Below are 25,957 nucleotides of genomic sequence, written 5' to 3'. Positions count from 1 at the left end.
CACAGTATTCATCATCCTCAGGCCACAGGATTATCCTCATCCAGTATTGCACTTCCTCACGACACAGGATTATTCCCCACACAGTATTGACCATTCTCCAGCCACAGGATTACTTACACACAGTATTGACCATCCTCAGGCCACAGGATTATTCACACCCAGTATTGACATTCTCAGGGCACAAGGTTATTCACACACAGTATTGATCATTCTCAAACCACAGGATTGTTCACACACAGTATTGCCCATCCTCAGGCCAAGTGTTATTCACACAATTTTGACGATTCACAGGCCACAGGATTATTCACATACAGTCATGACCATTCTCAAAGCACAGGATTGTTTACACACAGTGTTTAGTACCCTCAGGCGACAGGATTATTCACACACAGTTTTATTTGCAAAAAATATCGACCACGCACAGGCCCCAGATTATTAACACATTGTACTGTCAATGCACTGTGTAAATAATCCTGTGGGCTGTGGATGGTCGATGCTCAGAATATTGACTATTCGCTGGCCACAGGATTATTCCACACAGTATTGACCATTCTCAGTCCAAACGTGTATTCACACGCAATACCTAACATTCTCCGCCCACAGGATTATTCACACACAGTATTGATGAGCATACGGCCACGGCATTAATAAACACACTGCCCCGACCATTTACAGGTCACAGGATTATTCCCACCGAGTTTTGAGGTCGCCATTGATGATGTTACCTAGCTAGGTAATGAAACATCTGGATATCAAACTTACAGCTCAAAGAGCATACCTACACCCTAAACAGTAATGACCATCCTTAGTCCAAGGGTTATTCACACAGTTTTCAGTGCACAGGATTGTTCACACACTGTATTGACCAGCCTCAGGCCAGAAGATTGTAACCACACAGTATTGACCATTCTCAGGCAACAGGATTATTCACACAAAGTATTGACAATCCTCAGGCCAGTGGATTATTCACACACTACATTGAACATCCTCAGGCAGCAGGATATTTAACAAACACAGTATTGACTATCCTTCGGCCCAACGGTTATTCCCACAAAGTATTGACCATTCTCAGTCCATAGGATTATTTACACACAGTATTGACCACCATATGGCCACAGTATTAATGAATGCACTGTCTTGACCATTTACACGTCACAGGATTATTTCCACACAGTATTAACGAATCTCACGCCACAGCAATATTCCCACACAGTATTGACGATCCTCAGGCCACAGGATCATTCACACACTGTATTGACTAAATACAAGCCACAGAAGTATTCACACACAATATTCAATATTCTCAGCCAAAAGGATTATTCACACACAGTATTGACACGTGTATGGCCACAGGATTAATTGACACACTGTCTTGATCATTTCCACGTCACAGGACTATTCCCAGACAGTATTGACGATTCTCAGGCCACAGCAATATTCCCACACAGTATTGCCCATTCACAGGGCACAGGTTTATTCATACACAGCATTGACTAGCACATGGCCACAGGATTAATGAATACTCTGTCTTCAACATTTGCAGGTCACAAGATTATTCCCACACAGTATTGACCATCCTCAGGCCATGGATTCTCCGCACAATGTATTGACAATTCTCAAGCCACAGGATTATTCACACACAGTGTTGACCAACCTCAGGACACAGGAGTATTCACACACAATATTCAATATTCTCAGCTAATAGGATTATTCACGTACTGTATTGACCAGCATAAGGCCACAGGATTAATGCACACACTGTCTTGACCATTTACAGGTCACAGGATTATTCACACACAGTATTAATCATCCTCAAACCACAGCCTTATTCACACACAGTATTGACAAGCCTCAGAAAACAATATTATTCCCACACAGTATTGACCATTCTCAGCCACAGGATTTTTCACACACAGTATTGACCATCCACAGGCCACAGTAGTATTTGCAAAAAATATTGACCACGCACAGGCCACAGATTATTAACACATAGTATTGACCATCCATAGCCCACAGGATTATTCACACACAGTATTGACCATCCACAGGCCAATGCTATGGCCTATGAATCATCAGTACTGTGTGTGTATAACCCTTTCCCTAAGGATGGTCAATAGTGTGTGTGAATAAAAATGTGGGCTGTGGACGGTCAATACTGTGTGTGAGTAATCCTGTGGATGCAGGATGGACAATACTGTGTGTGAATAATCCTGTGCCTTGAAGATGGTCAATACTGTGTGATAATAATTTTGTGACCTGTAAATGGTCAAAACATTGTGTTCGTTAATCCTGTTGCCTTATGCTGGTCAATACTGTGTGTGAGCAGTCCTGTGGCCTGTGAATGGTCAAAACTGTGTCTGATTAATCCTGTTGCCAGAGATTTTTCAATGTTGTGTGTGAATAATCCTGTGGCCTGTGAATGATCAATGCTGTGTATGAATAATGCTGTGGACTGTAAATGGTCAATACCGTGTGTGAAGAATGCTATGGTTTTAGGATGGTCCATACTGCGTGAGTAGTCCAGTGGACTGCGGATGGTCAATATTGTGTGTGAATATTTCCGTGCACTGTGAATGCTCAATACTGTGTGTGAATAATCCTGAGGCTTGAGCATGGCAATACTGTGTGGGAATAATCCTGTGGCCTGACGTTGGTCAGTTCAGTGTGTGTATAATTCTGTGTACTGAGAATGAGAAATACTGTGTGTGATTAATCCTGTGTCCTGATGTTGGTCTATACTGTGTGTGAATAATCTTGTGGACTGAGAATGATCGATATTGTGGCTGAATAATCCTGTAGCCTGAGAATGATCAATACAGTATGTGCATATCCTTTGGCCTGAGGATGGTGAAAAGCGTGTGTAATTAATCATGTTGCCTGTAGTTGGTCAATACTCTGTGTGAACTCTCCTGTGGCCTGTGTCTGTTCAATGCAGTGTATGAATAATCCTGTGGACTGAGGATGGTCAATACTGTGTGTGAATAATTCTGTGGTTTTCAGATGGTCAATACTGTGTATGAGTAATCCTGTGAACAGAGGATGGTCAATATTGTGTGTGAATAATCCTTTGGAATGTGAATGGTCAATACAGTGTGTGAATAACCCTTTGTCTAAAGATGGGCAATACTGTGTGTGAATAGTCCTGTGGCCGTATGCTGGTCAATACTGTGTGTGAGTAATCCAGTGGACTGAGGATGGTCAGTAGAGTGTATGGATAATCCTGTGCACTGTGAATGCTCAATACGTCCTGTGAATAATCCCAAGGCTTGAACATGGTCAATACTGTGTGGGAACAATCGTGTGGCCTGAGAGTGGTCAATACTGTGTGAAAACAGTCCTGTTGCCTGAGGATAATCAATACTATGTAGGAATAATCCTGTGGTTTGAGGATTGTCAATGCTGTGTGAGAATAATCCATGGCCTGAAGATGGTCAATACTGTGTGTGAATAATCCTGTGGACTGTGAATGGTCAATACTGAGTGTGAGTAATTCTGTGGACGGAGGATTGTCAATACCGTGTGTGAATTATCCTGTGACCAGACATTTGTCAATGCAGTGTGGGAATAATCCTGTGCACTGTGAATGCTCAGTACTGTGTGTGAATAATCCTATGGCCCGTGAATCGTAAATACTGTATGTGAATAACCCTTAGCCTAGGTCACGGTCAATACTGTGTGTGAATAATCCTTTGGACTGTCAATGGTCAACACACTGTGTGAATAATCCTGCAGCCTGAGGATGGTCAATACTGTGTGTGAATAACCCTTGGCCTGAGGATCATCAATACTGTGCGTGAACAACCCTGTGGCCTGAGAACAGTCAATACTGGGTGTGAATAATCCTGTGGCCTGAAGATGGTGAATACTGTGTGAAAAATCCGGTGGCTTGTGAATTGTCAATACTGTCTGCGGATAGCCCTTTGCCTATGGATGGTCAATACTGTGTGTGAATAATATTATGGGCTGAGGATGGCCATAGCATTATTCACACACAGTATTGACTGCCCTCCAACCACATTATTATACACACACAGAATTGACCATCCTCCAGCCACAGGATTATTCACACACAATATTGGCCATTCACAGGCCACAGGGTTATTCACACACAGTTTTGACCATTCTCAAACCATAGGATTGTTCACACAGTATTGACCATTCTCAGGCCACAGGATTATTCACACGGTTTTGTCCATCCACAGGCCACAGTATTATTTGCAAATAATATTTACCATGCACAGGCCACAGATTATTAACACATAGTATTGACCATCCACAGCCCACAGGATTATTCACACACAGCATTGACCATCCACAGGCCACATTATTATTCACACACAGTATTGCCCATCCTGAGGCAAAAGGCTATTCGCACACAGTATTGACAATTTACTGGCCACAGGATTATTCACACCACTGTATAGACCATCCCTAGGCCAAGGGTTATTCATATGCAGTACTTACGATTCACGGGCCATAGGATTATTCACACACAGTATTGACTGCCCACAGTGTACATGATTATTCACACACAGTATTTAGCATGCACAGTGCACAGGATTATTCCCACACTGTATTGACAAATCTCTGATCACAGAATAATTCACACACAGGATTGACAATCCTCAAGCCACAGAATTACTCACACTCAGTATTGACCATTCACAGTCCACAGCACTTTTCGACACAGTATTGACCATTCTCAGGCCACTGGATTATTCACACACAGTATTGACCATCCTCGGATAGCAAAATTATTCACACACATTATTGACCAGCCTCAGGCCACAGGATTAATTACACACTGTATTGACAGTACAGAGGCCACAGGAGTATTCACACACAATATTCAACATTCTCTGCCCACAAGATTATTCACGCGCAGTATTGATGAACATACGGCCGCAGGATTAATAAACACACTGCTTTGACCATTTACAGCTCACAGGATTATTCCCGCACAGTGTTGACGTTTCTCAGGCCACAGGATTATTCACACACAGTATTGACCATTCTCAGACCACGCGAGTATTCACACACAATATAAAACATTCTCAGCCCTCAGGATGAATCGCACACAGTATGGACCAGCATGAGACCACAGGATTTTTCTCACACACAGTATTGACCAGCATAAGGCTACAGGATTAATGAACACATGGTCTTGACCATTTACAGGTGACAGAATTATTGCCACACATTATTGACCATCCTCATGCACCAGGAGTATTCACACACTGTATTGAACATTTTCAGACCACAGGATTATCCCCACACATTATTGATCATTCTCAGGCCACAATATTATTTACATGCAGCATTGACCGTCCTCAGGCCACAGGATTATTCACTCACATTATTAGCCACCCACAGAATTATTCACACACATTATTGAACATGCACAGGCCACAGCATTATTACCACACAGCATTGATCACCCCCAGCCCATATGATTATTCACTCTCAGTATTGACCATCCTGAGGCAAAGGGTTATACACACAGTACTGATGATTCACAGGCCATAGCATTATTCACAAACAGTATTGACTGCCCTCCAACCACATTATTATACACACACAGAATTGACCATCCTCCAGCCACAGGATTATTCACACACAATATTGGCCATTCACAGGCCACAGGATTATTCACACACAGTATTGGTCATCCTCAGGTCAAGGGTTATTCACACACAGTATTGACCATTCACAGGCAGGGGATTATTCACACACAGTATTGATCATCCTAAGGCCATAAGATCATTTACACGCTATTGATCAACCTGAGGCCACAGGATTAATGAATACATTCTCTTTCTCAATTAACAGGTCACAGGATTATTCCCACACATAGTATTGAACATTCTCAAACTATAGGATTACACTGACACACTATTGACCATTCACAGCCAACAGGATTGTTCACACATAGTATTGATCATTCTCAGGTCAAGGTGTAGTCATACACAGTATTGACCATTCACATGCCAGAGTATTATTCACACCCAGTATTGACAAACCTCAGGCCACATGAGTACTCACACAATATTCAATATTTTCAGCCGATAGGATTATTCCCACACAGTATTGACTAGCATACAGACACAGGATTAATGAACACATTGTCTTGACCATTTAGAGGTCACAGGATCATTCCACACAGTATTGACCATCTTCAAGCCATGGGATTGTTCCCACACAGTATTGAACACCCTCCGGCACAGGATTATTCACACACAGTATTGACCATCATCAGGCAATAGCATTATTCCCACACAGTATTGATCAACCTCAGACCACTGGATTATTCCCCCACAGTATTCACCAGCATCAGGCCAGAGGAATGTTCAACGCAGTATTGACCAGTATCAGGCCAGAGGAATATTCAACATAGTATTGATCATCCTCTGGTCACAGAACTATTTACACACAGTGTTGGCAGTACACAGGTCAAAGGATTACTCACACACAGTATTCACAATCCTCAGTCCACTGGATTATTCTCACACAGTTTTGACCATTCTCAATCCACATGATTATTCACACACAGTATTGACTACTGCCAGGCCACTGGATTATTAACACAGTCTTGTGCATCCACAGGCCACAGTATTATTTGCAAACAGTATTGACCATGCACAGGCCACAGATTATTTACACATAGTATTGACCATCCATAGCCCACAGGATTATTCACACACAGCATTGACCATCCACAGGCCACATTATTATTCACACACAGTATTGCCCATCCTTATGCAACGGCTTATTCACATAGTATTTACGATTCACAGGTCACAGGATTAGTGACACACAGTATTGACTGGCCTCAGTCCACAGGATTATTCACACATGATATTGAGCATACACACTGTATTGAGCATTCACAGTGCACAGGATTATTCACACACTGCATTGACCAAAGGATTATTCCCACACAGTATTGGCCATCCTCCATCCACAGGATTGCTCATACACAGTATTCACCATCCTAAAACCACAGGATTATTCACACATTACATTCACCATTCACAGTCCACAGCAATATGCACACACACCATTGACCATTCACAGGCCACAGGATTATTCACACCCAGTATAAAACAGCCTCAAACAACAGGATTAATTACGTACAGGTCTGACCATCCTCAGGCCATAGGATTGTACACACATAGTATTTACGATTCACAGGCCACAGGATTAGTGAACACAGTGTCTTGACAATTTACAGGCCACAGGATTATTCACACACTGTATTTACCATCCTCCGTCCAAAGGATTACTCACACACAGTATTGATCATCCTCAGGTCAAGAGTTTTTCACACACTGTATTGACCATTCACACTGCAGAGGATTATTCGCACACAGAATTGACCATCCTCATACCACAGGATCATTCATTCACTGTATTGACCAACCACACGCCACAGGAGTATTCACACACAATATTCAACATTCTCAACCAACAGGATTGTTCACACACAGTATTGACCATCCTTCGGCCACAGGATTATGCACACACAGTATTGACAAACCTCAGGCCACTGGATTATTCCCACCCAGTATTGAACCATCCTCAGGCTATGGGAGTATACGCACACATTATTGACCAGCCTCAGGATTAATCACATACAGTATTAAACAACCTCAGGCCAGAATCATATGCACACACACTACTGAATATCCACAGACTACAGGATTATTCCTACTCAGTATTCTCCATCCTCAGGCCAAAGGATTATTCACACACATTATTGACCATCCTTAGGCAACTGGATTATTCACACTCTGTATTGTCCATCGTCAGGCCAAAGGATTCATCATACACAGTATTGATCATCCTCAGTCCACAGGATTATTTTTACACAATATTGACAGTACACAGGCTACAGGATTACTCACACACAGTATTGACCATTCACAGGCCAAAGAGTTTTTCCCACACACTATTGATCATCCTCAGGCAACAGGTTTATTTCCACACAGTGTTGACCATTCACAAGCCACTGTCTTATTCACACAGAGTATTGACCATCCTCAGACCAAAGGATTATTCATTCACAGTATTGACCATCCTCAGGCCAAAGGATTATTTACAAACTGTATTGATAGTACACAGGCCACAGGATTATGCACACACTGTATTGTCCATCCTCAGGCCAAAGGATTATTCATACACAGTTTTGGTCATCCTCAGGCCAAAGGCTTATTTACAAACAATATTGACAGTACACAGGCCATAGGGTTACTCACACAGTATTGACCATCCACAGTCCACAGGATTATTATCACACTGCATTGACCATCTACAGCCCACAGGATTATTGACACACAGTATTACCCATCCTTAGGCAAAGAGTTAGTCGCACACAGTACTGATGATTCACAGGCCACAGAATTATTCACACACAGTATTGACCATCCACAGGCCGCATGATTATTCACACACTATTTACGATTCACAGGCCAAAGGGTTATTCACACACAATATTGACTGCCCTCAGGCCACAGGATTATTCACACTCTGTGTTGAGTATTCACAGCGCACAGGATTATTCACAGACAGTACTGAATAACCTCAGGCAACAGGATTAATTACACAAAGCTTTGACCATCCTCTGGCCAATGGTTCTTCACACACAGTATTGACCATCCTCAGGCCAAGGATTATTCACACACAGTATTGACCATTCATAGACCAGAGGATAATTCACAAACTGTGTTGACTAATCTCAAGCCACAGGGGTATTCACACACAATATTCAACATTCTGAGCCCACACGATTATGCACACACAGTATTGACCAGCATGCGGCCACATGATTATTCACACACTGTATTGATCATTCCCAGACCACAGGATTATTCACACATTGTATTGACATATGTCAAGCCACAGGATTATTCTCACACAGTATGGACTACCCTCAGGCCAAAGGATTATTCTGATACAGAATTGATCATCCTCAGGCCACAGGATTATTCTCACATAGTATTGACCTTTCTCAGGCAACAGGATCATTCACACACAGTATTGACCATCCTCTGGCGACAGGGTTATTCACATACCATATTGTCCATCCACATGCCAAGGGTTATTCACGCACAGCACTGGCCACACAAAGTGAGAGCGTTAGAGGTGCTCTGAGGAGCAAACAGTGATGTGGAGTATTTTTGCGACTGGAAAAGGGTCTGAAAAGGATTTTACAGTGACAGGGTGGACTGTAGTTATTGTGAAAAACTACAGAAATAGTGATTATTGTACTGAGTGCAGGATGAGATTATTGAGATTCGGCATGTTATCAAGACTAGAGCAATTTATAAATAGGAAGAATAGGATTGTGGGCGGGGTTATGGTTACAGAAATAAGAACTTTTCTGGGAATTACAAACATTCAAGGCCCTAGCACAGATGAGTTGGACCGAAAGGTATGTTTCCTTGCTGAATGACTCCATCCCATGGCAAAAGTCAGCATGATAGGGGGAAATATAGAACAGAAAGATCCCAGGATTCAAAACCATCTCCTTGGGGGAGGTCTGCTTTCCCCTCTGTTGTATTGGTCGTTACTAAGACAGCACAGGCCTGGATTGATAAATGTCAACTTTCTATGTTGACATAGGAAGGCTCAATACAGCAGAGATGAAAGTAAACAAGAGAGTGGGGATTGAGCCTGGGACCATCACACTCTGTGTTCACCCTTCAAATCTGTATCTATGTCATGTGCTCCATACCAAAGATCGATTACTGAAATGCTCTCTGCTCTGTTCACTGTGAGTGGTCCTATCTCGCTGCAGGATTTCTTGAAGGCTCCAGGTCTCCCTTCCCTCTGAATGAAATGTATCCCAATCTGCTTTGGGAGGTAAGGGAGGAGATTGCTGGAGCCCTGGCGGATATATTTAATATATTGCTGACCACGGGTGAAATGCCGAATGACTGAAGGATTGCAAATGTAGTTCCTTTGTTCAAGAAGGGCAACAGGGAAAGGCCAGAAAATTACAGAACAGATAGGTCACCCCATTAGAGGAACGATGTGAAAGATTTGGAAAGGGTTCTGTGGAGATTTACTAGGATGCTACCTGGTATGGAGGGAATGTGATATGAAGAACCTGAAGCTGTTTTTGTTCGAGAGAAGAAGTTTGAGATGAATTACTTGAGACATACAAGATAATCAGACAGTGAAATGGATTAGACTGCGAGAGCCTTTTCCCTCAGATGGCGATACTTAGCTTTAAATTGAGGGTTGAAAGGTATATGACAGATGTCAGAGATAGTTTCTTTACTCAGAGTAGTAGGGGCTTGGAACAAACTGCCTGCAACAGGAGTAGATCTGCTAACCTTAAGGGCATTTAAACGGTCATTGGATAGTCACATTGGCGAGAATGGAATAGTGTTGGCTACTTGGGCTTCACATTGGTTCCACAAGTTGACGCAATATCGAAAGGCAAAGGGCCTATACTGTGCCGCCATGTTCTATGTTCTAGAGAGAATAAATATAAGGTGAGAGGGGAAAGACTTAAAACGGATTGGAGGAGAACATTTTTCACACAGAGGATGGTGCAGGTGGTAGAGAAAAGTACAATAACAACATGTAAAAAAGATTTTGGCAGAAACATGGAGAGGAGAACGTTTGAAGGGACTTGGGCCAAATGCAGGGAAACGCGACTAGATCAGGGACTCTGGTCAGCATGGACTAGTTGGATCGAAGGAATGATTTTCGTGCTGCATGACTCTGTCTCCAGTTATTGGAGGAGGAGACTACCGAGATAAGGCATGTTGTAGACACTGAAGCAAGTTACAGCGATAGGGATAGTAATCTGGAATGCAGTATGTTTCAAATATGTGGAGTGACTATTGGGATAAGAGGAGGTTACAGAGATACGAACTGTTATCGGAGTTAAAACTTATTGAAGACACTGGTCCACAAGACATGCCATAGGTGCAGTGTTGGAATGTAGCAAGGTTTAGTACAACAGAACTTAAGGTAGGGGTGGGGATTGTGCGTGGGGTGGGCCTGTACTGTACTCCTGCTCCAGATCTGTATCGATGTCATGTCTTGTTAACAGAGGTTTGGAGCCTTCTCAATCCTCTCTTCTCGGTTGTCGAGACTGGATGAAGTTATCAATACTGAGGGTTGCAGAGTTAGCAAGGACTCTTCATACTGGCCAAGGTTACAGGTAGAGAGAGTTGTTGGGACTGGAAGAGGTGACAGCCCTCAACAGGATGGCTTTAGTGACTGCAGGAGGTTACAGAGTTAAAAAGGCTACTAGTGATGGGAGGAGGTCACAGAGATAGATAAGATTGCAGAGATTGGCCTAGGTTACAGATCTGGGAAACGGTCACGTGGCTTCATAATTTCCACAAAGGGAGGATGGGCAGGAAAGGCTGTGGGAGCTGAAGGGGTTTATACAAATAAGGAGGTTTATAGGGATGTTAGAAGGTTCAAGGAAGTAAGGTGCTGTAGGATAGGATGGAGGAGTGCTGTGGGGACAGGAGAAGGTGGCGGAGATATCATGTGATGGAAATACCTGAAGAAGATAGACAGATGGGGAGGTTGGTAAGGGCTGGAGGATATTAAAGAGACAGGATTGGCTGTAGATAGTGGACTTCTTGATAGAGATAAGGAGAAGGTATTGTTTGGGGATAATGACCATAATTTAGATTAGATTAGATTAGTTACAGTGTGGAAACAGGCCCTTCGGCCCAACAAGTCCAGACCGACCCGCCGTAAGCGCAATCCACCCAGACCCATTCCCCTACACCTAACACTACGGGCAATTTAGTGTAGCCAATTCACCTAAACTGCACATTTATGGATGGTGGGAGGAAACCGGAGCACCCGGAGGAAACCCATGCAGACACGGGGAGAATGTGTTCTGTACGTTTTGAAGTCATGATGGAAATAGCTAAGGATCATGCAGAAGTTGTGTGTCTAAATTTGGAGAATGCTATTTATCATTTCATTATCACTATCACTGATCATTATTACTAGTATTAGACAGGGTTTGAAAAAATATCGACTCAGAGGAACTATGTGCAGTCGAGCCTACAATTGGAAAAAGGGAGTATTTTCAAGTGATACAGTGAGAATTCAGGGCCAGCGTGTACCATGAACAGTGAATGACAAAGGCACCAAGTTCAGCGAATACTGATCAAGTGATATTGTGAGTTTGGTAAAGAAAATACAGTGCAATAAAACCAGGAGAAGCCCTTCACAACTATCGAGAGTGCAAGGGGGTCCTTAAAAATGAGGGGCACTCAATGGCCATGAAACCGCCTTGGTATACCCTAGTAAGGAAAAGCTACAAGACATTTTATGACGAGTGTCAGAGTAAGAAGATTCCCAGCTAAAGAGTGCGGCCTGTTGGCAACCAAAGGGACGATCTGCGCATGGAGCCAGAGGAAGTAGCTGAGGTCTTCAATGTATGCTTCCCATCTGTATTCACACATGAGAAAGACACTGTAGCCGGGGGTTTCAGTCAGGATTGAGACTCGAGAACATGTTAAGATCAACAAGGAGGTATTAAATGCTTTCACAGGCATAAAGGAGGAGAAATCCCCAGGGCACAATTAAATGTATCGCAGCTTGCAGTGGGAGGTAAGGGAGGCGATTGCTGGGGCCCTAATGGATCTATTTAATACTTTGCTGGCCACATGGATATTAGGTAAAAATTGGGAACAATTCTGAGGGACAAGATGTATCAACATTGAAAAGGAAGGAATAGATTCAGGACAGATGTTGTAAAGGAAAATCTGTCTGATGAATTCAATTGAGTTTTTTTGAAAAGTTATTTTAAAATATTTATGAGAGCAGTGCAGATGAAGTGGTTATCATGGCATTCAGTAAGGCCTTTTACAAGGTCTCAGTCAATATGAAAATGGCACAACTGGAGAAAGGAGTAAAACCTGACATCCCCTTGGGAAACAAGGTAGGGAATAGGACTGAGGTGTTAGTGAGGGAGCACTTTGTCAAAGTGACCGCAATTGTATGAATTTGAAAATAGCTTTGCTGAAAGACAGGCCTGGTCCAAAAGTTAAAGTCATAAAATGGGGCAAGATAAATCTCGATAGTATTAGACATGAACTTTTTTAAAAAGTTGATTAGAGAGTCTGTTTGCAGGTAAAGAGAATTCTGGCAATTGGGAATATTTTAAATGTGAGTTAAAGGACAGTTCAGCACAAGCCTGTTCCTGTTAGTCTGCAGCTCAATGCTCACAGCATTCGGAAACACTGGCTGCCGACTGAGACTCTGCTCAAGGAAAAGGGGACACATGTCGGGTATAGCCAGCTGGATCAAGGGAATCCCTGAGGAGCATAGGGACTGTAGGAATACTCTTTGGATGGAAATCAGGAATGCAGAAAGGGGACATGAAATAAATTTGGCAGATAAAGTTAAGAAGAATCCAAAGATATTCTACAAGTGTATTAAGAGCAAAAGAAGAGCTAGGGACAGAACCAGTATCCTTAATGATCAACAAATCCAACGATGTGTGAAACTACAAGATCCTAAACAAATACTTCACTTTGGAGCTTACTGTAGATAAGGCCTGGGGCGCTCAGGGAACTAAACAGTGTTTGGCCAGACCACTATTGGAATATTGTGTGCAATTCGTCTCAATGCCATCGGAAGGATGTTGTGGAACTTGAAAAGGTTCAGAAGAAATGAATAAAGATGTTGCAGGGCTGGAGGGTTTGCACTACAGGGAAAAGCTGAATAGACTGGGATTATTTTCACTTTAACATGGGACGCTGAGGAGTGGTGGTGGTGGGGGTGGAGGGTGGGGGGCTAAGTCCAAACCTACAATACATAGCTTTAATGTGAGAGGAAAAGATTTAGAAGGCACCAAAGGGGCAGCTGGTTCCTGCAGAGGTTGGTATATGTGTGATATACGCTGCCAGAAGAAATGGTGGAGGCTGGTAGAAATATATTTAGCAGGCATCTGGATGTGTATATAAATAGGAGGACTTTAGAGGGATATTGGCAAAGGTCTAGCAAATGGGATGAAAAATGTCATGAAGGAGTTGTACCAAAGGGTCAGTTTCTGTGCTGTACATCTCGATGACTCCATGTCTTGAAATGAGTCCACATTTAAGAAGAGGCGGTTTTGGAAATTTTAAAACATAGAGGTAGATAAATCCTTAGGACCTGATCAAGTGTACCTCAGAACATTGTGGGAAGCTGGGGGAGAAATTGTAGGGGCCTGAGGAGTGATATTTGTGGCATTCTGGGCAGTGATGGAGGTTTTCTGAGATTACAAAGGGATCTGGATGAAATGCGTGAATGGCTGAAAAACTGCAGATGGAGTTCAATTTGGGTAAATGCGAGGTAATGCATTTAGGTTACAACAAACAAGGGTCGAGCTATCACAATTAATGGTAGGGTCTTCAGTAGTGTTGTAGACCTTGGGGTTCAGGTACGTAGTTCTTTGAAGTTTGCCACAAGGAGAGACAGGATGGTTATAAATGGTACTTGCCTTCATTGCTCAGTCATTCGAGTTTAACAGTTTGGGAAGTCGTCTGTAGATTGTATAGGACATTGGTAAGGCCTGTTCTGGAATACTTGTTTCAGTCTCAACAACCTGCCTTGTCTCGATTGTCTCCTCCTCCAATAACTGGAGACACAGAGTCTGGCAGCAGGGAATCAGACCCTTCAGCCCAACCTGTCTATGCTGACCAGGTTTCCATAACTGAAGGAAGGATATTACGCTGCAGAGGGTTCAGATCACATTTACTGGGATGGTGATGGGTGTAGAAGGCTTCAGTTATAAAGGAAGGCTGTAACGGCTGGGACATTTTTCACTTGAGCCTGGAGGTTGAGAGGTGACTGTATCGAAGCCGATAAAATAATCAGGAGTATAGATAGAGTTAATGTGACTTGTATTGTCCCAACAGCAGGTTGTTTTAGGACGAGGGGCTACATTTCTTAAGTTTAGAACGGAGAGATTTAAAATCAGAAAACATGAGGAGCAAACTGTTACAGAGTGTGTTTTGTGTGTGGAATGAAATTCCCAAGGAAGGGGTGAATGTGTGTACAATTACAATGCTTAAAATATTAGTACAGGAATGGAAATGTTTGAAGGGATGTGATCCAGGAACAGGTAGGAGGGACTAGGTTAGTTTAAGATTATGGTCGGCATCAACTGAACTGTCAAATTCCGTGCTGTATGACAACATGATGATGAAAATAATGCTGGGCCCTTATTTAAGAAAGAATGCAAGGGGAAGCCAAGGAACTGCAGACTGAGGAGACAGAAATCAAGGATGGGTAAGGTGTTGGAGATCATTCTGAGACATAGGATATACATGCATTTGGAAAGACAAGGATTGATTACAGACAGTAAGAGTGGGTTTGTGCGTGGGAAAACATGTCTCACAAACTTGCCTGAGTTTGTTGAAGATGTGACCAAGAAAATAGATGGAGCAGAGCAATAGGCGTGTTTCTGACTTCAGCAAGGCCTTTAACAGGGTTGAGCAGGATATACTGGTTGGTAAGGTTAGATCACATGGGATCAGGGAGAGCGAGCCATCTGGATACACAATGGGTTTGATAGAAGGAGGCAGAGGGTTGTTGTTCAGACTGGAGGCCACTGACCAGCAGTGCGCTGTAAGGATTGATGCTGGGGCCACTGTTGGGCATCATTTACACAGATGATTTGGGTGAAAATATAGGATTCACAGTTGTTATGTTTGTGGATACCAAAATTTGTGGTCTCCTGTGCAGTAAATACAGTTATCAAAGGGGATCTTTATCAACTGGGCCAATGGCTAAGGAATGAAAGATGGAGTTGAATTCAGGTGTTGGATTTAGTTAAGACAAACCAGGGAGGACTAACAGAGTTAATGGTCGGGCCCTGGGCAGTGTTGTCGAACAGATAGAGACCAAGGGCTTCAGTTATATGGCTCGTGGGAAGTGACATCACGGGAGGACAGGGTGGGGAAAGCGGCATTTGGCACACTTGCCGTTACTGGCAAACGCTTTGTTACATACGTTGGACAGAGGATTGACATATGAGGCCACGAGTAACCTTACAAAAGGTTTGTAAAACCATGCGAGCCACAAGCAAGGTGAATAGCCAAGGGTAGGTGAGTCCCAAACTAGAGGGTAGAGAAAGGAGGTGACACAGCAAAGATTTAAAGTGGGATCTGAAGGACAACATTATCCACAGGGGATGGTGCACAGACAGAACAGACTGCCAGAGGAAGTGGTAGAAACAAGTACAATTACAACATGGAATAGACATTTGGGCAGGTAAACAGCGAGGAGAAGGTTTGAAGAGACATGGGCCAAATGAAGTCAAATCTGACTCGTTCAGTTATGGAAACCTGGTCAGCATAGACAGGTTGGGCTGAAGGGTCTGATTCCCTGCTGCCAGACTCTGTGTCTCCAGTTATTGGAGGAGGAGACAATCGAGACAAGGCAGGTTGTTGAGACTGAAACAAGTTACAGAGATGGGGATGGTAGTCTGAATTGCAGTAAGTTTCAATTATGGTGAGGGACTGTAGAGAGGGGAGGAGGCAACAGAGCTAAGAGCTGTTACAGGAGTTAAAATTTATTGAGGATACTGGTCCACAAGACATGCCATAGATACAGTGTTGGGGAAATACAAAAACAGAGAGATGCCAGGCAGCATTCCAATCCTCTCGTGGGAGGCCTGTTTTCCCCTCTGTTGTCCAGATGCTCACCAAGGCAGCACAGGCTTGGATTGAAAACTGGGAACTCTCAATGCTGTCTCAGTGCAACAAAACTTACAGTGGAGGTGGTGATTGAGCCTGGGGTGTGTCTGTACTGTGCTCCCCCTCCAGCACTGTATCTGTGTCATGTCTTGTTAGCCGATGTTTGGAGACATCTCATTGCTCCCTGTTCTGTGCACTATGAGTGATCTTACCTCACTGCAGGATTTATTGAATACTCCAGATCTCCCTTCCCTTTGTCTCTCTGGCTGACCAACCATCTTCAATGAGATGATGGATGAGACACCCAGCAATTGGGAAGTCTATTGAATCAGAAACTTCCTAAATACCTACAGGAGACAGAGAAATTGACAGACTCTGAAATTAGGGTGAAGGAAAAACATGCAGAATGGTAATAACTGCCATACTGACCTGGGAAATCCCAGTCTCCATCCCTGGTCTGTCCTGCTTCATCTCTCTGGAGAGGAGGGTTCTGTTGGCTCAGGATCTGGAGTAGCTGCAAGAGTGAGAGACACTGACAGAGGCAGCAATTAGACCCTCACAGTGAGGGATACCAAATGGAGAATAACTGAGTGATATCAGCAGAATGCCGGAAGATTTCAGGAGCAAACCATTGTGTAGGAAGAAGGGGTTTTGATTCATTTTGACGCTGGTGTCAGTGCTCAGGAATGGGAAAACTGGGAGAAGGCAAAGTGATGGTCTGGTGGTATTTTCGCTGTGCTATTTATCCAGACACTCAGCCAATGTTCAAAACCCAGCATTGTAAATAGGCGAACGCATGAGTGCAGTGGGGACTGGAGAAGGTTACAGTGATATCATGTGCTCTAGAGGTTGGAGGGAGGTGCACAGATGGGGAGGTTGGTAAGGACTCGAGAATGTTAGAAACAGGGTGGGCTGCAGTTTCTGGACAAGATGATAGATATGAGGATTTATGGAGCTTTTTTTGAGCACAGAGACCATAACTGTTAGCTTCAAAGACATTATGGAAAGAGATAAGGTTAATGCAGAAGCGAAGTATCTAAACTTGGAGAGGCCATTTATCATTAGATTATCACTGTCACTCTACGTTATCATTAGACTGGCAAGCCTCGACTGCAAAGAATCACACTTGTTGGAATCTCTATTTGGAACACGGGAATGTTTAATGTGATGCAGCGAGAATTCAGAGCAAATGTGTTTTGCGAGGTGTGAATGGCTCAAACAGCACATCTAACGAATACTGATCAAGCGATATTGTGAGTTTGATAAAGAAAATACAGTGCAATAAAAACAGACAAAGTCAATCAAAATTCTACAGTGTGTGGGGCAGGGAGGTGGTGTTGGTCGTGGCGGTGGGAGGGGGGGGTGGTGGTGTTGATGCTGGGTTGGGAGGTGGTGGTGGTGGCCCTTAAAAATGGACAGGCAAACAACAGTCACAAAATATCTTTAGCAAATAATGTTTAGGGAAAGCCACAAGGCATGTAATAAGTACAGTTAGAATAAGAGGATCCCCAACTAAGCAGTGGGGCCGGTTAGAAACCAAAGGGACAATCTGTGCATGGAGCCAGAGGAAGAAGGTGAGGTCTTCAATGAATATTTCCCATCTGTATTCACACAGGAGAAAGGCATTGTAGTCGAGGATGGTGAGGTTCTGGAACATATTAAGATCAATGAGGAGGAGGCGTTAAATGTTTTCACAGGCAGAAAGATTGAGAAATACCCAGTAACAATAAAATATATCTCAGGCTGCTCTTGGAGGTAATGGAGCAGATTGCTGGGGCCCTGGCGGATATATTTAATACTTTGCTGGCCACAGATGAAGTGCTGAACAATTGGAGGATCGCTAATGTGGTTCCTTTATTCAAGAAGGGCAGTGATAGCCCAGGTAATTACAGAGCAGACAGTCTGGCAGCAGGGGGAGGGAAATTATTGGGAACAATTCTGAGGGACACAATGAATCAACTTTCAAAACGACAGGAATACCTGAGGAATTGTCTGTATGGATTTGCTTGAGGACTGTCCTCTGATATTGATAATGGCAGTGCAGATAATGTGGGTTACATGGGGTTCATTAAGATCTTTGACAAGTTCCCACATGGAAGGCTGGTCCAAAATGAATGAACCCATGTGATCCAAGGCAAGTTGGTAAATTGGATCCACAATTGGTGGAGGATTGTTTTTATGATTGGAAGCCTTTGTCCAGCGGATGTACCACAGGAATCTGTGTAGGAACCATTGCTGGTATTATGTATATTAATATCTCGGATGTGAAAGCAGAAGGAATCATGAGTAGGTTTACAGATGACATGAAAGGCGAGGGTGTTGTCCACAGTGAGGGGGATGGTCTCAGGCTGCAGTCTGATATCGATCAGATGATAAACTGAGCAGAGTAATGGCAGATGGAGTTTACTTCTGATCCCTGTTAGGTAATGCACTGTGGGAAGTCTAAGAAGCGAATGATATACATCATGAATGGTAGGTCTCTCTGGAGTACTGAGGAGCACAGGGACCTTGGTGAGCAAGTCCCTGGATGTCTGAAGGTGTCAGCACAGGTAGACAGTCATTATGTAAATGGCTCAACTGGAGAATGGGGCTAAACCTGACCTTCCCTTGGGAAACAAGGTAGCGAATGGGACTGAGGTGTTAGTGGGGGAGCACTTTGGAAAGTCACCACAATTGTAATAGTTTGAAAATAGCAATAGAAAAGGACAGGTCTGGTCCACAAGTTCAAGCGCAGGATAGTATTAGACATGAATTTTTAAAGTAGATTTGGGCAGGCTATTTGCAGGTAAAGGGAAGTCTGGCAAGTAGGAATATTTTAAAACCGAGATAAAACGAGCGTTCAGCGTCAGCGTGTTCCTGTTAGTGTGCAGCTCACTGCTGACAGAATTAGGAAACATTGGCTGAATTTCGAGGCTCTTGTCAAGAAAACTGGGTGGCACATAACTGGTTGACTCAAGGCAATCCCTTCAGGAGCATCGGGGCTGTAGAAATATGCTTAGGATGGAAATCAGGAATGCAAAAAGAGGGCATGAGATAGCTTTGGCAGAAAAAGTTAAGGAGAATCCAAAGAGATTCTAGCAGTGTATTAAGAGCAAAAGAAGAGCTAGGGACAAAACCGGTATCCTTAATGATCAATGAAGCCAACAATGTGTGAAATTACAAGATCTGAAACAAATATTTCAAGTTGAAAATTACTGTGGATAAAGACTGGGGTGCTCAGGGAACTAAACACTGTTTGGCCTGACTACTATTGGAATACTGTGTGCAATCCTGGTCTCCACGCCATCGGAAGGATGTTGTGGAACATGAAAGGGTTCAGAAAAAATGACCAAGACTGTTGTCAGGGTTGGAGGGTTTGCGCTATAGGGAAAAGCTGAATAGGCTGGGGCTGTTTTCACTTGAACATGGGAGGCTGAGAAGTTACCTGATAAAGGTGTTTAAAATCATGATGGTCATCGATAGAGTTAATAGAGAAAGTCTTTTCTGCAGGCTGGGGGACTCCAAGCAGACAGGGCATCGTTTTAAAGTGAGAGGCAAACTTTTCAAAGGGACCGAAAGGACAACTGGTTCCTGCAGAGTATATTGAATAAGCTGCCAGAGGAAATAGATGGGACTGAGAGAAATACACTTAAAAGGAATGTGGATGGGTATATGAATAGGACGGTTTTAGAGGGATATTAGCAAAATTCTGGCAAATGTGTCTAGATACGTCATTGGTTCGAAGGGTCTGTTTCCATGCTGTACATCTCTATGACTCAATGACTTGAAATGAGTCCACATTATACAAGAGGAGGTGCTGGAGGCTTTAAAACACAAAGGTAAATAAATCCCCAGACCCTGATCAAATGCACCTCTGGACATTGTGGGAAGCTGGCGAAGAAATTGTAGGGCGCCTAGCAGAGAAATTTGTCCCATAGAGAGCTATGTATGATAGACAGCTAGACCAGAAGGTGGCATTGTGGACAGTGAAGAAGGTTTTCTAAGATTACGAAGGGATCCTGATGAAATGTATGAATGGCTGAAACACTGTAGATGGAGTTCAAGCTGAAGAAATGCATTTAGTAAACAAACACGGGCAGGACTTATACAATCAGTAGTGTTGTAGAACTCGGGGTGTAGGTTCATAATTCTTTGAAGTTTGCAACATGGAGACACAGGATGGTTAAGAAAAAGGTGCTTGCCACACTTGCTTTCATTGCTCAGTCCTATGGATATAGGAGTTGGGATGTCACATTGAGATTATACAGGCCATTGATGAGGCCTCTTCTAGAATCCTGTGTCCAGTTGTGATCGGCCAGTTATAGGAAGGATATGATTGAGCTGGAGAGGGTCACAGGAGACTTACTGGGATGTGGCTAGGTACGGAAGGTTTCAATTATAAAGGAAGGTTGGATAGACAGGTATTTATTCGTTGAAACCTGAATGTTGACAGATGACCGTATAGAAGTTTATAAAATAATGAGGGGGATGGATAGAGTTAATGGGAGTTGTCTTTTCCCACAGATAGAGAAGTTTCAAGACAAGGCACTACATTTTTAAGTTTAGAGGAGAGATATTTAAAAACAAAGAAGTGAGGGGCGCATTGTTACACAGAGGGTGGGTTGAATGTGGAATGAACTTCCGAAGGAAGGGGTGAATGTGCGGACAATTACAATGTTTCAAGACATTTGGATCAGGACAGGAATAGGAAAGGTTTGAAGGGATATGATCCAGGAACAGGTAGGAGGGACGAGATCCGTTTTAGAGTATAGTTAGCATTAACCGAACAGTGCAGTATGACTCTCTGACTATGATTATAATGTTGTCTCATTAATTCAGAAAGGCTGCAAGAGGAAGCCAGGGAACTACAGACTGATGAGCGAGACATCAGGGTGGGTCAGTTGTTGGATGTAATTCTGAGAGGTAGGACTTACATGCATTTGGAAAGATAAGGACTGATTACGGACAGCCAGCATGGCTTTTTGCGTGGGAAAACATGTCCCACAAACTTGACTTGAGTTTGTTCAAGATGTGACCAAGAAGACAGATGAAGGCAGAGCAACAGACGTTGTTTCTGACTTCAGGAAACCCTTGGTCATGGTGTAGCATGATACATTGTTTAGTAAGGTAGGTCATAAGGGATCAGGGAGAGTTAGCCAACTGGATACGCCATGGGGCGACAGTGGGAAGACAGAGGGTGGTGGGAGAGGGTTGTTGTTTATACAGGAGGCCTCTGACCAGCAGTGTGCTGTAAGGATTGGTGCTGGGACCACTGCTGTTCATCATTTACATAAACGTTTTGAGTGAAAATATAGCAGTCCCTGTTATAATGTTTGTGGATACCAAGATTACTGGAAGAGTGGGCAGGGAAAATAGTTATCGAAAGGGATGGTAATCAACTGGGTTAATGGGTCAAGGAATGAAAGGTGGAGTTTAATTCAGGTGTTGAATTTAGTTCAGATAAACCAGGGAGAACTAACACAGTTAATGGTCGGGCCCTGGGCAATGTTGTCGAACAGAGAGAGACCAAAGAGTGCAGTTACATTGTTCCTTGGAAGTGGCATCACAGGTGGATAGGATGGGGAAAGCAGCATTTGGCACACTTGCCGTTACTGGACAGAGCATTGAGTACATGAGTTGGAGACATTTGTAACATTGTCGTCATTATTTTTCCTGGGCAGAGGAGGTCACGGCGTGACTTTACAAAGGTTCATGAAACAACGTAGGGCCTAAGTAAGGTGAATAGCCAAGGGTAGGTGAGTCCAAAGCTAGAGGCATAACGTGACGTGACAGAGCAAGGATTCAAAGAGGGAGCTGCGGGGCAACATTTTCCACAAAGGATGGTACATAGACGGAATGGACTGCCAGAGGAAATGGTGAAGTCAAGTACAATTGCAACATGGAAAAGACACTTGGGCAGGTACATGGAGAGGAGAAGATTTGAAGGGATATGGGCAAAACACAGGCAAATGCGACTCAATCCATTTTGGAAAGCTCGGCTGAAAGGTCATGCTGCACAGAAACAGACCCAATGTCTTCTGTTGTTGGAGGAGGAGACTATCGAGACAAGGCATGTTGGAGAGACTGAAGCAAGTTACAGTGATATGGATGGTCATCTGGACTGGAGGTTTCAATTATGTCAAGAAATTGGTGAGAGGGAAGGAGATGACAGAGATAGGAACTGTTAGAATGAGTTAGAATGATTGAAGACACTGGTCCACAAGATGAGCCATAGTTACATATTGGAGAGGGAATAGGGAACAGAAAGATGCCAGGCAGCATTACCACCCTCTCATCGCAGGCATGCGTTCCCCTCTGTTATCCTGATGCTCACCAAGCCAGCACATGTCTGGATTGAAAACTGGGAACTCCCTATGCTGTCTCAGTACAACAAAACTTAAAGTTGGGGTTGTGATTGAGCCCGACGGGAGTCTGTACTGTGCTCCCCCTCCAGCACTATATCTATGTCATGTCCTGTTAGCTGATGTTTGGAGCGCTCTCATTGCTCTCTGCTCTGTGCACTGTGAATGATCTTACCTGGCGACAGGATTTATTGAAGGCTGCTGAACTCACTGATCTTTGTCTCTCTGACTGACCAATCATCTTTCCAACCAGCAGTTGGCAAGTCTATTGAAGCAGGAACTCCATCAGTACCTGTAGAAGACACAGAAATAGGCAGAATGGGAAATTAGACTGATGCTTGTGAGGGTTACACATGTAGAATGGCACGGCACACTGAGCCCCACAGAGATCTGGAAAATCCCAGTCTCCATTCCTGGCCTGTATTGTCTCATCTCTCTGGAGTGGAGAATTCTGTTAGATCAGGATCTGGAGTAGCTGCAAGAGTGAGAGACGCTGACAGAGGCAGCAATTAGACCAACACAGTGAGGTACCCCATACGAAGAGATACTGAGTGGCATCACCATAGTTCAGGATCAAACAATTGTGCACAAAAAAAGCCTGTTGATTCATGTTGCAGTGGAATGTGCAACCTGTGAGCAGGTGAAGTGATGGCCTAGTGGCATTATTGTGAGGCAATTTATCCAGAAATGCAGCAAATGTTCTCTGGACCCAGGTTCAAATTCCGCCATTGCAAATGATTGAATGTGAATTAAATGCTTCAAAAAAGATACAAATCAAACAGGTAAGTGAGTATTAAACTATTGCTGATGTTAAGAAAAATCCATCTGGTGCATTCATGTCTTTAGTGAAGTAATCTAAGATGGGACGGGGACATCACAGGTATTACAGAACAACAGCTGAGGGAGGGACAGGACAAGTAGATCAATGTTCCAGGGGACAGATGCTGCCGGAAGGATAGAAGGGGAGCTGAGAGAGGAGGAGAGCTGCTGGTTGTGACTGGGTGAAACATCACAGCAGGACTGAGAGAGGATATTCCTGCGGGATCGCCCAGTGAAGCTGTGTTCGTGGAATTAATAACAATGGGTCTTCCCTTTCCTCTGATTGTTCCACAGACCCCGACAGCCCCACACTCCTGCGCCTTGACCTTCTCAAGATGGCGTCCCTGAGGCCCACGCACCCTCTTCCCCCAAACAAATGGCGGCCGTGACCCTGGGCCCCTTCCCTGATCAGAGACCTCCACCTCCTTACCCGGGCCTGGAGAGTTTTTTCGAGTTTTTTTAACCTTTATCCGGGACTTTTGAATTCTCTCCACTCCTTTCCCCCAGCGCAACTCCCACACACCGGCTTGAGCGCCGCTCTCTCTGAAGCCGATCGCAGCCGCTGCCGGAGAAAGCAGCTCCATGTCTCTCTATCTCGATCTCTATCTCTGTACTGATCAATGTTACACTGCGCATGCTATGCATAGAAACCAAACTGCGCATGCATCTGGGGTTATCAGTGAGTTTATCGAGAATATTCATATCTGCACAGACTGATGGGTAACATATTAGTCATTAACAATTGCTTTGTTGAGTTACAATCATAGACATTTCTAGCTTGCAAATAGATTGTCCGGTAAAATCAACTATACTGGCCAGGTATGTAAATTGCCAATCGTTCTGGGAGTTTGAAAAGAAGTTTCTTACTCGAGTTGTATAAATCGACTGGAAATATGTACGTTATCAGATTTACATTTCAACTACAGTATTTATGAGAGAGGTTTCATGCTCCACTACGTAATGAGAATGATCAATCCTGCAAAATAGTTTGCACTCTGACCAATCTTGAAGCACTCACTCCCGAGAATGCTTTGGCCCCTCTCCTCATGCACTCTGGTTGGAGGACTGGCCGCTACTTTGTCCTCCTGTTCCGCCCCTTCCTCCCAATTGCAGAGTTGATTCAGGCGTGACTTAGCAGGCAAGGGACAAAGGAAGTTCGAGTCGATGTTTTGCAACGCAATTCAAATATCCCGAATCTTGGACCAAGAGGCCTGGGTTCAATTCATAGCTTGTGCAAGTGCAATAACAACTTTTAGCAGGTTCATTCGGAAAACAAGGGAAGTCAGGAACAGAGTGAAAACAGTAAAAAAGAAATGCATGCAATGTGGTGTGGCTCTCAATGCTCAGATGATTTGACTCTTTACCAAGCGTTTCAGGGTCCCAGTACAGACTGCTATGCTCCTCCTAGTGCACAGCCAGATACCACAATCGTGGACAAAGTGTTGTGCTGGGATATAGAGGTGCTTTTCTGGAAGGCACTTGGTTTTTGTAGTGAAAATAGTTGAGAAGGAGTCGGGTTTTGTATGGAGCTACCTGTCCCCCTCCTGTTGCAGCATCTTATTATTATCGCCCTGACTTGACGTCAAACATGAAGAAAGTGAGGACTACAGATGCTGATGATCAGTGCTGAAAAATGTGTTGCTGGAAAAGCGCAGCAGGTCAGGCAGCATTCTCTACCTCATACATGTTCGGTAGAGATCAGTGACACTCCGTAAGCCCACAATACAAGATCCATCACTCTGTTTAAGACAGTAAAAATATCTTGTAGCACAATAGAGAACAATACAGCGCAGAACAGACCCTTCGGTGCTTGATGTTGCGCCGACCTGTGAACTATTCTCAACTCGTCCCCCTACACTATCCCTAAATCACCCAAGTACTATCTAAAGGATTGCTTAAATCTCACTAAAGTGGCTGAGTTAACTACATTAGTAGGTAGTGGATTCCACCCTCTAACCACTCTGAGTAAAGAACCTGCCTCTGTCATCTGTCTTAAATCTATCACCCCTCAATTTGTAGTTATGCCTCCTCATACACACTGATATCATCATCCTAGGAAAAAGACGTTAACGGTCTACCCTATCTAAGCCGCTGATCATCTTGTATGTCTCGATCAAATCCTCT

This window comes from Hemiscyllium ocellatum, chromosome 19, assembly GCF_020745735.1.
Source record: "Hemiscyllium ocellatum isolate sHemOce1 chromosome 19, sHemOce1.pat.X.cur, whole genome shotgun sequence".
NCBI lineage: Eukaryota > Metazoa > Chordata > Chondrichthyes > Orectolobiformes > Hemiscylliidae > Hemiscyllium > Hemiscyllium ocellatum.
This window is presented reverse-complemented; position numbering follows the sequence as displayed.